At 51.0% G+C, this 14,863-nt stretch overlaps 1 pseudogene; it reads left to right on the top strand.

Moving 5' to 3' along the window:
- Positions 1-14,660, top strand: part of LOC142578400 (uncharacterized) — a 29,994-nt pseudogene extending 15,334 nt beyond the window's left edge.
- The last annotated feature ends 203 nt before the right edge of the window (positions 14,661-14,863 follow it).

Below are 14,863 nucleotides of genomic sequence, written 5' to 3'. Positions count from 1 at the left end.
TAGGCGGGTAGGGGGAAAGTTCAGGTTACTAGGCACCTCTTCTATTCGTGGTGCAGCCGCAAAGCTCGGTCAGTGTGCGCCCTATTTTGGAGGAAATCTGCGCTGGGTTCGAAGGGCAGCCAACTCGAGGTGGTGGCTTCCTGCGTGTTATGTTAGCGCACGCCTAGTTCGCGTTTAACCGAAAAGCCTTAATCACGTCAGGGTTTTCACAGTGAGTATCCCCATTCGGTGAGCGAGGTGTGCTCGTGTTTATCTGTGTTCGCGTGAGAACGTGCTTCTTATTCAGCTGTTAAGCGAATCCTTACAGTGTTTTATGCAGTTGCTAAAACGACTAGCCTTACATCGTAAAGCGGCTTAATGATTTGCTGTCGCGATCACTGCTTCGCCTTTTGGGGGGAAGCTGTTGAGCTTTCTGGTGAGAGTGGGTGCGCAGTATGTGGTGGGCAAGGAATAGGAGGGGCAGCCTTGCTACCTTCGTAGGTATTCAGGTCACTGTAAGGAAATTAGTGTATCAAACAAAATTTATTCGAAAAGGAAAAAAACATTGGCGTTGGCGCGCTTCGAACCTACGAGCCCCTGCACAGAAGTCAAATACCTTATCAATTTTGCTAAGCACCCACGGTTTCAGGAGGTAAATATATCGGAATTACATAAATGCCAGTGGTAAGAAAGAAATGTCGAAGTAGAACAGTTTCTATGAAGGCTTTGTTGAAGTATCTGGTGATGGTGGAATAAAAGCCATCTTCAAGACAACATGTAGAGCCGACTTGGAGTATTTTAAACACCACGAAAATTCCGATTTTGCGCAAATTTATTGTAAAGCACGCCAAATCCCCGATGCATTTCGGTGGTCGCGGAATGCGCCTTTCATTAGGGCGTTCCTTCGCAGACGGAAATGTCACCGGTCACTGAGGGCTCATGCGCTTCACGTCGCCCAACCCAGACAGATAAACAGTGGAAGAGTTGATAAATACTGATAACTGATGAATCATCCGAGCTTAGCAGGCCTCTCAGCCAGCGCCGAACGTCGATCCCAACATAAAGAAAATGGTTGCGGCGGACCTGTCCTTTACGCAGCCTGAGGACCTTTGCACAGTTTTTTGTACTGTCGAGACATTTTCGACTTCGACGATCGCTTTTTAGGCCTGGCGCTCGTGGTCAAGCATCGCATTCATACTTGCCATGCTGCGCCCATTTAGCGACGACCATATCGAGTGTCTGCGCCGAAACTCCGAAAAATTGAAAGTGAAGTAAAGATAATGCTTAATAAAAACAGAATTGAGCCTTTTTAGAGTCCCTGGGCGTCACCTGTGGTGTTGGTTAAGAAGGACGCCACATGGCGCTTCTGTGTAGATTACCGTCACCTCTCCAAAGTTGCTTAGACGTTTAGCCGCTCCCACGTGTACACGACGCCCTTGACTACCTCCACGGCTCCAGCTATTTGTCTTCTATATATCTCCCTTCTGCATGCTGGCAGATCGCTGTTGGCGATATCGTCAGAGAAAAGACCTCGTTGATAACGTCCGATGGCCTATATCAATTTAAATTGACGCCATTTAGATTATGCCCTACTCCAGCCACATTTGAGCGTATGATGGTTTCCTTGCTCCGATGTTTTAAACGGTACACATGTTTCCACGATCTCTACAATGTCATTGTCTTCTCGCCAACATTGGACACTCAACTTGAGGGTCTAGCAACCATACTTGATGTATTTCGGATGGTGAAGCTGCAACTCCACGCGTCAAAATGACGTCTTGCCCACGGCCGAATTACGGGTCTTAGCCCATTCCGCCGACGCTGCCGGAGAACAGCCTACTCCCGACAAAACTTGCGCTGTCCATGACTTTCCAGTTCCGAATACAGCGGTAAACGCTCGAAATTTTGCAGGACTGTGCTCGTGCTTTTGTCGCTTTGTTCAAAATTTGGCGGCAATTCCTAGACCAATCACTAATCTTTTTAAGAAAGGCGTACAGTTCGCGCGGGGTACTGCAGTAGCCGCCGCCATATCTCGTCTCGTCCCGCTTTTCACCTCGCCACCCATGCTTGCCCATTTCGACCGTGATGCCCCTATGGCGCCGGTTGCGTGCGTGCTGTCCTAGCCCAGCGTGAGCGGGGCCAAGATCGTGTACTTGCTCATACAAGCCTATTCCTATCACCATCGGAGTGCAAATATTTTATTGCCAAAAGGGAGTGCCTTGCTGTTGTCTGGGTAATTGTGCAGTTCCACCCCTACCTCTACCGTCTTGCTTCCTCGGTTCTCACTGGCCATCATGCTCTATGCTAGCTCTCAACCTTAAAGAATCCTCCAGGCCCGGGGAGTTCCAATCGGTCGGCCGAAGTAAACGGACGTGTCGTCGGCGCGCTCCTCAACCACCGAGACTACGCGACCTTCACCGACCGCCCTTGACCGCCCTTGCCCGGGCCGCTTTCACCGGGAGTCATATGGGAAGCGGCTTTCTCGCCATTTCCCACCGACCGCCTTTTCTTCCCGGGACTTTCTTGCCGCTCCCCGCGCCTCTACAGCTCTGAAGCAGTTCCAACGCGGCTGCCCCTGCCGGGGCCATAGCTGCCTTGGCGTGTTTTCTACACCATGAACCAAGAGCGCCAAGCGACCAGCTCTTCCGAGGCCCATTTTCTAAACGGGTGTGCATAGGGCCTTCGGCCAATTCACCGCTCTGTTTCGATGGAGCATTTATCTACCGCAACGTCATTTTCCAACGAGCAGAAGACGCAATCGGGGACGGAGAACGCCGCCGCGCGTTCCTCAACAATAACGAAGACGCCCTAGGTGGATAGGTGGATACCGCGGCAGTGGCCGCCGATCCCATTTTCCCTCCCAACAGCGAGGGGTGGGTCTATCCCATCACGACATATTTTGCGGCCCCAAACAACTCATGCAAGGGAATTGTTCCTAGCCTTTTGCCGGGTACACCGTCTTCCAAGCTTGTGGATGAGCTTGCGGCTCCTGGAACTCAAATACTTCAAGCACGAATGATGGGTCAAACCAACGTAGCGTTGGTAACACTAGAAGGACTTAAAGTGCTTCGCTACGTGCGTTTCTATGGTGCTAAACTCCGCTGCTACCCCCCATCGACCCCGCCAACTGGTTCGCAAGATAGGTCACAAGCTCAGCCATTCGGCTGATTGCTGTCCTACGCCGCAAGTGGTCATTTGCGCGACGTGCGGGACTGAAAACTCCACCCCGTCACATCCGTGCACCCCACACTGCAGATGCTGTCATGGCACCCACCCTACAGCGGATCCAAACTGCCCGCGGCGTGCAAGGCAGACACTGAACAAAGCTTGGGTGCGGAAAGCTCTCGAGAAAGAGCAGCGTGAACTCCAACCCTCTAGTGACAAGACCACTACCACAGATACGGCGGAGACCCGAACGTCGCGCACCCCATCGAAGGAGACCAGAAAATTCCGGTCGGAGACCCGTTCCAGATCCCGTCGCAAGTTCGTCTCGGTCCCGATCCCGCGAGGCATCGGCGCGCCTTCCAGCGAAGCGCCCTCCTTCCCCATCTTCCCAACAACCCTACAAGAAGGCCCTTCAGACCAACGCCCCAGCCAACGTGACCCTGGTCTCTTCAGGGATGCAGCGGACCCCGGAGAAGAAAACAGTAATGGAGGCGCCTCGGGAGGTAGCTCGGGCGAGGGTCCGCCACAGCTCGCTCCGCCCTGTATATCTCCCCCTACCCCTTCCCCTATTACCGATTCGTTACCAAATCCCGATCCTCTAATAGAAATAGCCTGCCTACGTCGTGACATGGAGGCGCGCTGTGGGCGCCTGCAAAAACAAATGGACGCGCTGGTGGCAGACATGAGCACTAGTATGCAGGCGGCTCTGGACAGGATAGAACGCCAAATGGTGGCCCTTCAAATAGGGATTGCGGAGCAGGTGAAATCATGTATAGAGTGCACTTTCACACGCATGCAAGTTCCTGAGCTTAGCGGTAACAACGAAAGCGCGCATTCCGACGAAGGCTCTCGGCCGCAAGCTTCATATGTGGGCACCCGGCGCCCGCATCCCTATGCACGACCACCTGTTATCTCTCGTGATGATGAAGGCGCCGCGTAACGCGGAGCAACTTGTGGTGTGGCAGTGGAATTGTAGGGGATTCCGCCGAAAACGAGGTTCCCTACAGCAGTATATCGCCAAATCCACGAACCCTCCCGATGTCATCCTCTTACAGGAAGTCAATTGCACCCTTTCTTTATCAGGCTACAGCACGCTCTCGGGTGTCTCTCTTCTTGTGGTAGCCATAGTTTTGAAACATGTTACATGTCGCATGCATACCACTAACATTTACATTCCTCATTAAATATTGGAAATAATTACGCAAGGTAAACGCAGCGAGAGTCTGTTTATAATCAATGCATACAGTTCCCCACGTTCGGAAACACACTGATTTCAGCACCTATTAACAGAATTTGGTAGGTTTGGATGGGTTTGTGTGGTGGCTGGCGATTTTAACGCTCCGCATACTGCATGGGCTTACGTTATATCGTAGGCCAAAGGGACCCGCTTATGTAATGCCATCTGTAACATGAAATACACACTGCTTACCGACGCAGAGCACCCAACTCGGATGGGCAACAGCGTATCTCGTGACACCTGTCCTGACCTTACCTTCGTGTGCAATTCTGGCACAGTCGTTGCGCACGGGCCTTTTGAGGAGCACCTTGGTAGTGACCACTACATTGTAGCGACCACCTTGTCATTACGGGGTGCGCGCAGGCCCGAGCGAAATGTGCGTATAATGGATTGGGCGAAATTCAGGCAACGTCGCCAGGACCCACATGAGCGCCAAGGGTGCGAACGCTGGCTTGACTAACTCGCACAAGATCTAGAGGCCACCACGAGCACACTGCGCACCACAACCGAGACACCAGACTTAGACCCGCATTTACTTCATCTTTGGAACACCCGCAGAGGGTTGACACGACGATGGAAACGACAACGCCTCAACCGCAAACTTTGAAAACGTATATATCAAATTACACGGGAAACTCAGGAGTGTGCAGAAATCCTTACGAGGAATAACTGGCGAGGATTTCGCGATCGCCTGTCAGGCACATTGAGCACAGCAAAAACGTGGTCAATCCTTCGCTCACTCACAGATCCCACCACAACAACGGGAAAAACATTTCAACAGCTGCACCTCCTAATGCACGAGTACAGGGAGGATGTCTCGACCCTCCTCAGAGAGCTAGAGAAGCATTTCATACCCACAGGCCCGCCGCCGCGGTACCCTGACTATCCTTATGTAGGCGAGGCGAACGAACTGTTCGATGCAGACATCACATCTGACGAGGTGCGGGTGGTCCTACAAGACCTACGCCGCAACACAGCACAGGGAGCCGACCCCATCCGATTCGCCACCCTTCGTAACCTCAGTGACGCGGATATTAACCACGTCACCGATATCTGCAATGATTGCTGGCTGAAGGGCATGCTTCGCCAAGCATGGCGACTCGCCGACATCACACTGATCCCCAAACAGGGCAAGCCTGTTAAGGTTGAAAACTTACGACCCATCTCTCTTACATCCTGCATTGGTAAGCTCATGGGGCATGTACTCTTGCGGCGTCTGCAGCCCTTCCTCGAAGAAAAATCATTCTTTTCTAACCATCAATTCGGATATCGGGCTCATCTGTCTGCCAAAGATGTGCTTTTACAATTACGGGAGGAAGCCATTGGACCTCCGTCATCCGCCCAAACGACAGCACTCATCGCCTTAGACATAAAAGGGGTATTCGATAATGTTGAACATGACCTTATCCTTCGCAATGTTGCACATTCACAATGTGGAATTCGTATGTACAACTATATCCGCGCATTTCTTCGAGATCGCACAGCCACCGTAGGAATGAGACCGCATCGATCCGGTACGATTCGCCTTCTAGGACGTGGGACACCCCAGGGCTCAGTTCTTTTCCCTTCACTGTTCAATATCGCGCTCGCAGGGCTCCCCCGGCTACTCGATCAGATCCCTGATGTCGCCCACGCTATTTATGCGGACGGCATTACTATCTCGTCGACACGGGTTTCCGACTGAGCCATTCAGGACCGACTGCAGCAAGCAGTCGATACAGTTTCCGAGTACGCGAGAAAATGCGGCTCAAGATGTGCTCCGGAAAAGTCGGAGCTCATAATCATTCGCCGCCGGAGCCATTCCTGTACTCCCCCTATCACTGTGAACGTGGACGGCACACCGATACCACCGGTTAATCGTGCTTGTATCCTTGGCCTACACGTCCAAGCGGGTGGCAGGTCAAGCTACACTGTTTCCCTTCTATACAGACAGATTGAGCAAATTCTGGCCATGATCCGTGGGGTCTCCAACAGGCGCTCGGGCCATCGAGAAGAGGACCTGCTGCGCTTGGTGGAGGCATGCGTGATCAGCCGCCTTACATATACCATCTCCCATTTCAGCGGTTGACCCCAGCGCAACAACTTCGCATAGACGCAATGATTCGTAAAGCGACGAAGCTTGCGCATGGCGTCCCGAACTATGCTTCCACATACCGTCTCCTTAACTTAGGGACACATAACACACTGGGCGAGCTGCTAGAGGCACATTGGGTCAGCCATCGCCAGCGCTTCGTACTCACTCCTACTGGCCGCCATCTTCTGACACGGCCAGGATACCCTGTCCCACGCCTTCAGTCTGAAACCCGTCCAACGATCTTGTCGTCAGCGATACGCCAAGCACTAAGTATTCATCCATTGCCACGTAATATGCACCCGAGCATGACAAAGGGGGGTTCAAAGCCCGTGTACGATGCATTGGCCTCATGCTTGCAAACATCCCGGAAACATACTTTATACACGGACACATCACGCACTCAAGAGGGCTATACCTCGGTAGTTTTGGATGACACCGAATCCCTGAGAGACTCTGCTGCAATGCGCGGAACAAATGCCGCTTACGCAGAAATTCTCGGTGTTGCTCTTGCAATTCGATACGCCATCCGTGTTCCTGAGGAAGTGTATAAATTGACGGACTCGCAACAGGCATGCCGGGCGTTCCTATCAGGACAGGGTATCCCGAGAGCAGCGCACCAAATGCTCAAACAGATCGCGCAAAATACACCTCCCCGCATCGACTTACTCTGGACCCCTGGTCATACCTCGCTGACGGGTAACGAAAGCGCACATACGGTTGCCCGACAAATTTCCCTCCGGGCGACTCGGCGTGGTGAGGTGACTAGTTCAGAGTGGAGGGATCCCTTGCTCCGTTAAAAAGACATACTCCGTCATTATACACGCATTCGTCGCACCCACGCCGCACCACCGCCGTCCTTCTCGCGGGAGGAAGCAATGGCGTTACGCCAATTGCAAACCTTAACTTTTCCAAGTCTTGTCTCTCTCAATAAATGCTTCCAGCATTGTTATGCAGATCGTTGTGGCAGCTCGCCCACAATCTTCCACGTCACGATTGAGTGCACTGCAAACCTCTTTCCTCCCTTGCCAACTCTCCTTTACCCCCTACGCAACAAAGAGCTGTGGGACGATGCCCTCCGCGACGGATCTCCCGAGGTCCTCCAAGCTGTGATACAACGGGCTCGAAACATCGCTGGAGTCATCTTAGGGATCCTGGACATAGGGTTCCTCCCACACTGCTCTCGCCATTCAAATAATGATAATAAAGATCTTTTACTCCAGGCCCGCTTGATCGATGAGCTTTGAGGCTCCAAGGGTTTTAATATTCCGTGGTGTACAAGTCTGGCAGCTTGCACCAAGACTCCGACAGCTAGTCGCGTTACCCTGTGGACGGCTCTCAGCACTCAAATACTGACAGTGCTGCTTGTGTTTTTTTCAATATCACAGCTCCTTTATATCGGCAACGGGCAACGTCGCGGCGCGTGCATTAAAGCACTCATCGACGCTTTTGAATATTCTCCGGCGGATCCAACTCTCCGAGACGGTACTTTCTACCATTGTAATTTTCATCCATACGGCTCTGATATTATACTTCTGATACCTAATCACCTCCGCTCTAACGTTCCATAAGAGCTTCACAAGGCACCAGCCGCGGGACACCTCGGCGAATCTCAGACCTACGATCAAGTGTGCCGTCGTTTTTTTCTGACCGGGCGTTTGCCTGTTTCGTACGAGGTTGCACCACCACTTGGGACGTATGCCACCGACACAAGAAATCATTCGAGCTCTCCGCCCGTGGTTACCTACAGCGCTAATCGAAATCCCGGGCGGCCCCTGTGGTCGTGACAGCTTAGCCGTTCTCGGTCCCTTTCCGGAATATACATATGGGAACAAATGGGTTGCCATTGTGGCGGTACCGCGACCCGCTACGCCATAACGCACGCTCATCTGACCATTTCCGCAGTTGATGTTGTGAATTTTCTCTTACACGGTATCATTTTAATGCATGGTGTTCCGCATCAAATTCTCACAGACCGTGACCATACGTTTTTGTCCTAAGTCATTGACGACATCATGCATGTCTGTTTTATTGAGCACACACTTACCATCCCCTACAATCGACAAAGGAACGGCCTCACTGAGCATTTCAACCGAACCTTTACAGGCATGCTATCGAAATACCCCTCAGCCGACCACCCATCACTAGGCCTTTCTCTACCCTAAATTACATTTGCTTACAACTCTTCCCGTCTTGAAACTGCTGGTTACCCCATTCTACATTTTGTGTGGGCGGGAACTGACGCTACCAATAGATACAATGCCTCCCTCCGCCGTAGCTTCAACTAGTAATTATACCCCTGACGCTATCACCCGTGCTGGTCATGCTCACCAACTTGCACGCGCTCGTCTGCAAATGTATCAAGACAAACAGATCACCGTTACGACTGTGATGGCTATTTTTCCGCCGGAACCCGCGCGGTACTTTTGTCGCCAATTCGTAAAGTTCGCCTGTATGAAAAACTGCTCTTCCGTTACGCAGGCCCAAATTTAGTGCTCCGTCAAGTTACCGATCTCACCTATGAAATTATTTTATCCTCTCCCACTACGTCCTCCGTTGTGACAACCAGTGGCATTGTTCACGTCACTTGACTCACACTCTACAGCTCTCCACGCACCTTAGATCTTTAACAGCACCGGCATGGAGCTTTTGCTGCCGGGGGATAATATTGCGATACCATCAACAGCTGCTCAATAGACGAGCCGACGCAGAAAATACGATGAGGTGTGTGGCCTCTCGGCGCGAGTGTGCCTGCCTGGTGGTCTGGCTCCAGTGTAATTATAGTGTACGCTCTCTTTTGGCTGGGGCTTTCCAAACGTAACAATACCAATGGATGAAGGATGATAAGGTTCTGGTCAAGTCCGATAAGGGTTATAACATCCGATGATGGTTGATAAGGATTTATACTGATCAGATTAAATTTCCTAACATTGGTAATGGCACCAGGCTGCATGAAGGAGAACAAGGGGTATAATGATTACGCATACTTAAGACAACTACCAGAGGAGTTACAGAATGAAGTTTTTAAGTAGTACGCTTAGCCTACTGTCGCAGACTACATACACCACTATTTCACTGTTTTTATGCACAACATAGTCCTTACAATTCACAGCCCAACCGTCAGATACACAATATCTAACACAATTTTCTACAGTACACTTACGTCAGGGCACCCGCTTGGCAAGTTGGCCAGCAGTTCACGCGTTAAACCTGCAAATGCGGAAAATATACTAAAATTGCCATCATGCAACGTATGAATGGTATTGGAAAGATTTCTCCACATACATCTTCATCGATGTATTCAACCCCATAGTTATATTCTGCATATTTTCATATTCCACGTCTGCCTTATATCTATTCTCCAGGCAGCATAGTTATTCATGCTATGTTTCACCTAATCAAAGCACTCAGCAAAGTAGTATAGTGAGCATCTTTTGTACGCTAATTGCCAACGTTACTGTAATCTTACTCTGGCCGATGTGTCTAGGTAATCATGGGGCAAGACAAACACATTAATCTCCTTTGTAATTTTACCGGCTTTTCTGATCAGCCGAAAAGTACAAAATACCTAGATAGGTCTCCACCTTCTACTGCGGATACCTATTCGCAAACATAAATTTCTGGAGCACTATTCTTTATTTGTGTTATTGGTTAAAGAAGTCACGTTATCACATGGCACTCAATTGTGCTAGCAGAAAGCGTGAAAGTGGGGGATGAAATCGAAAAGCTGGGTGCCCTCATCTTACTTGCCCGATTTTATTGGTAGCCCTGGTTATGGTTTACTATATATATTATTCAGCGCTTTGTCTTGTATCCTCCGGTCCGGCAGAGTTTTTTTTTGCAACAATTAGTTAAACCGTTAGTCAATGTTTGCCTATAAGGAGTCTGAAGAACTTGATAGTATAAAACTGGATAGGCAGGGAGGAAGGTAAAAGCGAGAGGAGACGAGCATTTGTCGTGTACCAGTGAAATTGGTAATGCGTCAATGAAAAAAAGAAAAGAAAACGAAATCATGAATTTAAGAAACAGGGAAATCGGGTCAAGTAACAGTAGCACCGAGTGTTGTATATTCACATGTGGACTTCTTCATCTTTTTCGGGTGGTACCGACTATCAAATGTTATCGCTCAGCGCGGGATGCGCTTGCAGGTGTCGGAAGTTTCAGGAATGTTATCGATGGTTCTTTCCGCTGTCTGTTGTCATTGAATATTGTGCAATCTGACTGCATGTATGCAAGACGCGCATGCTATGGAACTTTCTAGAAAACATGCGGGTGCCAGCAATTACTTTAGAACGTTCGAAGCCTCGTGTATAAAAGCCGACGCCCTTGATCGGCAGATGAGAGATTTCAACGATCGCCGACTGTGTTCGCCACTTTTGCTGTTCTTTGTCTGCAGCTTGCATTTTGAGGGCAAAGGTTCGCGCAATAATCGCTAGTTTCGTCAAACACAGTTCTGCTGCCTTCTTCACCATCACTACTGCGTGACATCTGGTGGAGGTGCTTTACGTTCACGTGCCGAACATCCTGCAAAGCCGCTATCCAAAACCGAAACCTGAAGAGAACACCAACGTCCAGCGACGGGCGAGCTAGACATAGGTTGCATGGACTGCCCTGATACGTTTGCCTGATACGACCAGGAATAACGCGGCTAACTCAGCCTCAGGTGTCCTCGGCCATTGACATGGTCAAGGACTAAATTCGACGGTCACTGGGCGTTTACGAAGTGCAGCCCCAATCGCCGCCTCCCGTACCGGAAGCGATGACCTACGCCGCTGTCGCCAGCCATCAAAGTCCCCTGCTACGCCCGCGCCAGGGCCCTTTAATACGCAGTTCGGCTGTTTGCCACCGCCACCACCACGAGCTCGCACGTCTGCCATTATGCACCACTACCCAAGCAAGGCAGATGTATGGCGTGCCCCCGACCACCGCCCGCTGTGCTATCACTACGCAGAAGCGGGCCACGTCTACCGCCGATGCCCATACCTAGACCTGGGACGTCGAGGGTTCGCCATCAACGCGCTGTTCCAGCAACAAGATGAACGGCCTCGCCATATCACTGGCTACCTAGCCACCAATCACTGGAGCCCATGAAGACCGTCCCGTTTGTCGTTATCCAGCAGCTACCCGTTCCCGCAACACCGACCGTACACTGACCCAGCCCGGGGCCAGTCTGCAAGCTCATATCCAGAAACCTAAATGTAGCAACCGATGGAGCTGCAGTTGCTCTTCGTCGAACTGACGAAGATTCGCCGCCGCTGGCGAAAACGCTGAAAAGCTTGTTTCGACCACTTACCAACGAGATCCCGCCGTCCCACCGAAATCTGGAAACAATGAATACGCCGCCGAAAGACGGCCTGACGACGCGATGTACTCGCTTCAGGCCGACACGATGCCGCCGTGATTCGATGCCAAGATATTCCGGCAAAACAAGACAATGAACCACTCACCTCGACTGGCTTCTCGACGGCCACGCAGTCGCCGCCGTAGTGGACACAGGAGCCGACTACTCAGTCAGGAGTGGACGCATAACCACCCAGTCGAAGAAAGATAAGATTGTATGGGAGGGCCCACGAATTCGCACCGCTGGAGTAAATATAATAATGCCGACTGGAATGTGTACGGCAGGATTATCGTTCATGACCGGACATGCCAAACTACCTTCGTTAACCTCCAAGAATGTTCACGAGACGTCATTCTCTGCATGGACTTCTTGAACCAACACGGGGCAATTATCGTCCTGAAGTCAAAGTCGATAACGCTGTCGGAAGATCAAGCGGTACAGCCGGAGAGCTCTCGTAGTACCACGCCTTGAGTATGCTCGAAGATCAAGTGAGCATCCCACCTCACTCCAGCAATGTTATTTCTGCCGCAACCGAAACACCCGCCGATGTAGAAGGCGTCATCGAGAGCGACCAACGCCTACAGCCCAACCATGGAATTTCCGTCGCAAGAGGGATCCATCGACTACATGGAGGGAAAGCGGAAGTAATGCTAACAAGCTTCAGCCAGGAGTTCAAGCACATCAACAAGCGCACGACAATCGTGTACATCGAGGAAATTGTGGAAACCAGCAATGTCCTTGCCCTCTGGGATTCTGCTGCATCTACCCTGGCAACCATAGTAGCCCAACAAGACTTCTATATAAATCAAAGTTTCCCCATGAGTAAATAGCAACAGTTTAGAAGCCTTCACTGACGATTAGAAGATTAGAGGATTCGACAAACAGCTGCAAAGCATCGTATATTAACCAAAAAGTGCGTTCGATCACTAGGCCAGAACCCTTACCGAGTTTCGACGCAAGAACATGAAGTTATAAGACAACAAGTGTACCAAATTCTGCGCGACGACATCATCCAGCCGTCGAAAAGCCCGTGGGCATCTCCTGTTTTCTTGGTGAAGGAAAAGTACCGAGCCCAACGTTTCTACGTCGATTGTCGCTGACAAAAGATGAACACTAAGAAGGACGTATACCCCCTTCCCACGAATAGACAACGCATTGGATCGGCTCTGTAATGTGAACCACTTCTTGTCGATACATCTCAAATCTGACTAATAGAAGTCAAAGAGAGAGATCGCGAAGACACCGCCTTCATCACGCCACACGGCCTCTACAAGATCAAGGTCATGCCATTCGGACCGTGCTCGCGCCTGCAACGTTCCAGCGCGTCATGGGCACCTTGTTAGCAGGACTGAAATGGCAGGACTTGTCTTGTTTATTTGGATGGCGTCGTCATCTCCGCCTGAAATTTCGACGATCACCTTAGGCGACTTTCGACAGTACTAGAGGCCATCAAGTCATCAGGGGTCACCCTGAAGCCTGAAAAGTGCCGCTTCGCTCACGATGAGCTTCTGTTCCTGGGCCACGTGATCAGCAAATCTGGAGTCCAGCGCGACAAGCAGAAGAAGGCTACCATCGCAAAGTTTCAGAAGCCCATCGACAAGAAGGCAGTGCGTAGAATCCTTGGCATGTGTGCCTACTACAGGCACTTTGTCAATGACTTTTCACGCAATCCTTCAGCTGCTGACATATCTAACTAAATGTGACGTCTAGTTCAAGTGGGAGGCGCTGCAGGCCGACATATTTCAAGAACATAAATGAAGCACAAAGTCGCCACCAGTACTTCCGCACTTCGACGAGGAGGCCGAAACAGAAATCCACACTGACGACAGTAGGCTAGGACTCGGTGCTTTTATAGTCCAGAGGAAAGACGAACTTGAACAGGTGATAGCTTACGCTAGCCGGTTGTGGTCAAATGCGGAAGGCAGTTACTCAACGACCGAAAAGGAATGCCTCGCCATCATTTGGACTACAGCAAAATTCCGCCCTTACCTATATAGGAGGCCGTTCAACGTCGTCAGCGACCGTCACGCATTGTGTTCGCTTGCAAATTTAAAGGACCCTTCAGGACGCCTCGCGTGGTGGAGCCTCATACTGCAACAATATGACATCACAGTAATCTCCAAGTCCGGACGAAAACACTCTGATGCTGATGGCCTATCACGTGCTCCCATTGACCCGCCGCTGCAATATCAGGAGGACGACGCCTTCCTTGGCCTCTTAGGCGGAAAACACTTCGCTGAACAGCAACGAGCAGACCCGGGGATGAAAAGCTTCGTCGAGCATTTGGAAGGGAACAATGACACTGTGCCTACGGCACTTGGGCGATATTTGTCTTCGTTCTCGCTTCAAAACCATCTATTTGTAACGAACTTCTCACCAGTCCGTGCCAACTACCGTCTTATTGTTCTCTCAGCGCTGCGTCCGAAAGTACTATATGCCCTAAATGACGATCCGACCGCTGGACATCTAGGGTTTTCCAGGACGCTATCGAGGTTACAGGAAAGGCATTACTGGCCGCGCCTGAGCGCTGACGTTGCCCGTTACATCAAGACATGCCGAGAGTGCCAGCGGCACAAGACACCACCGATAAGTGCAGTACGATTTCTGCAGCCGATCGAGCCTCCTTTCCGACCATTTCAGCAGATCGGGATGGATTTGTTGGGACAACGACTCTCGACTCCATGCTGCTGCACGTCTTCGACGAAGAGAATCTTGACGTCTCCACTTATTTTCAGCGCGCCGAAGAAGGCCGGCAGCGCGCCCGTATGCTGCTCAAGAACCAACAGAGGACCGATAGCCGGCACTACAACCTTCGGCGACACTACGCCGAGTACCAGCCCGGTGACTGTGTTTGTGTTTGGACCTGAATACGCCGACAATGACTTAACGAGAAGCTTTTACGCCGTTACTTCGAACGCTACAAGGTCATCCGACGCATTCGCGCACTCGAATATGAGGTCATACCAGACGGCATTTCACTATCACAGCGGCGCCGCTCACGACCTGAAATAGGGCACGTTGCACGACTTAGGCCGTTCTACCAGTGCGGATGAGCTTTGTAACTTTGCGT

This window comes from Dermacentor variabilis, chromosome 4 (assembly GCF_050947875.1).
Source record: "Dermacentor variabilis isolate Ectoservices chromosome 4, ASM5094787v1, whole genome shotgun sequence".
Lineage (NCBI taxonomy): Eukaryota > Metazoa > Arthropoda > Arachnida > Ixodida > Ixodidae > Dermacentor > Dermacentor variabilis.
The sequence above is the reverse complement of the archived record's forward strand: the minus strand, read 5'-3'. Positions and strand labels throughout refer to the sequence as shown.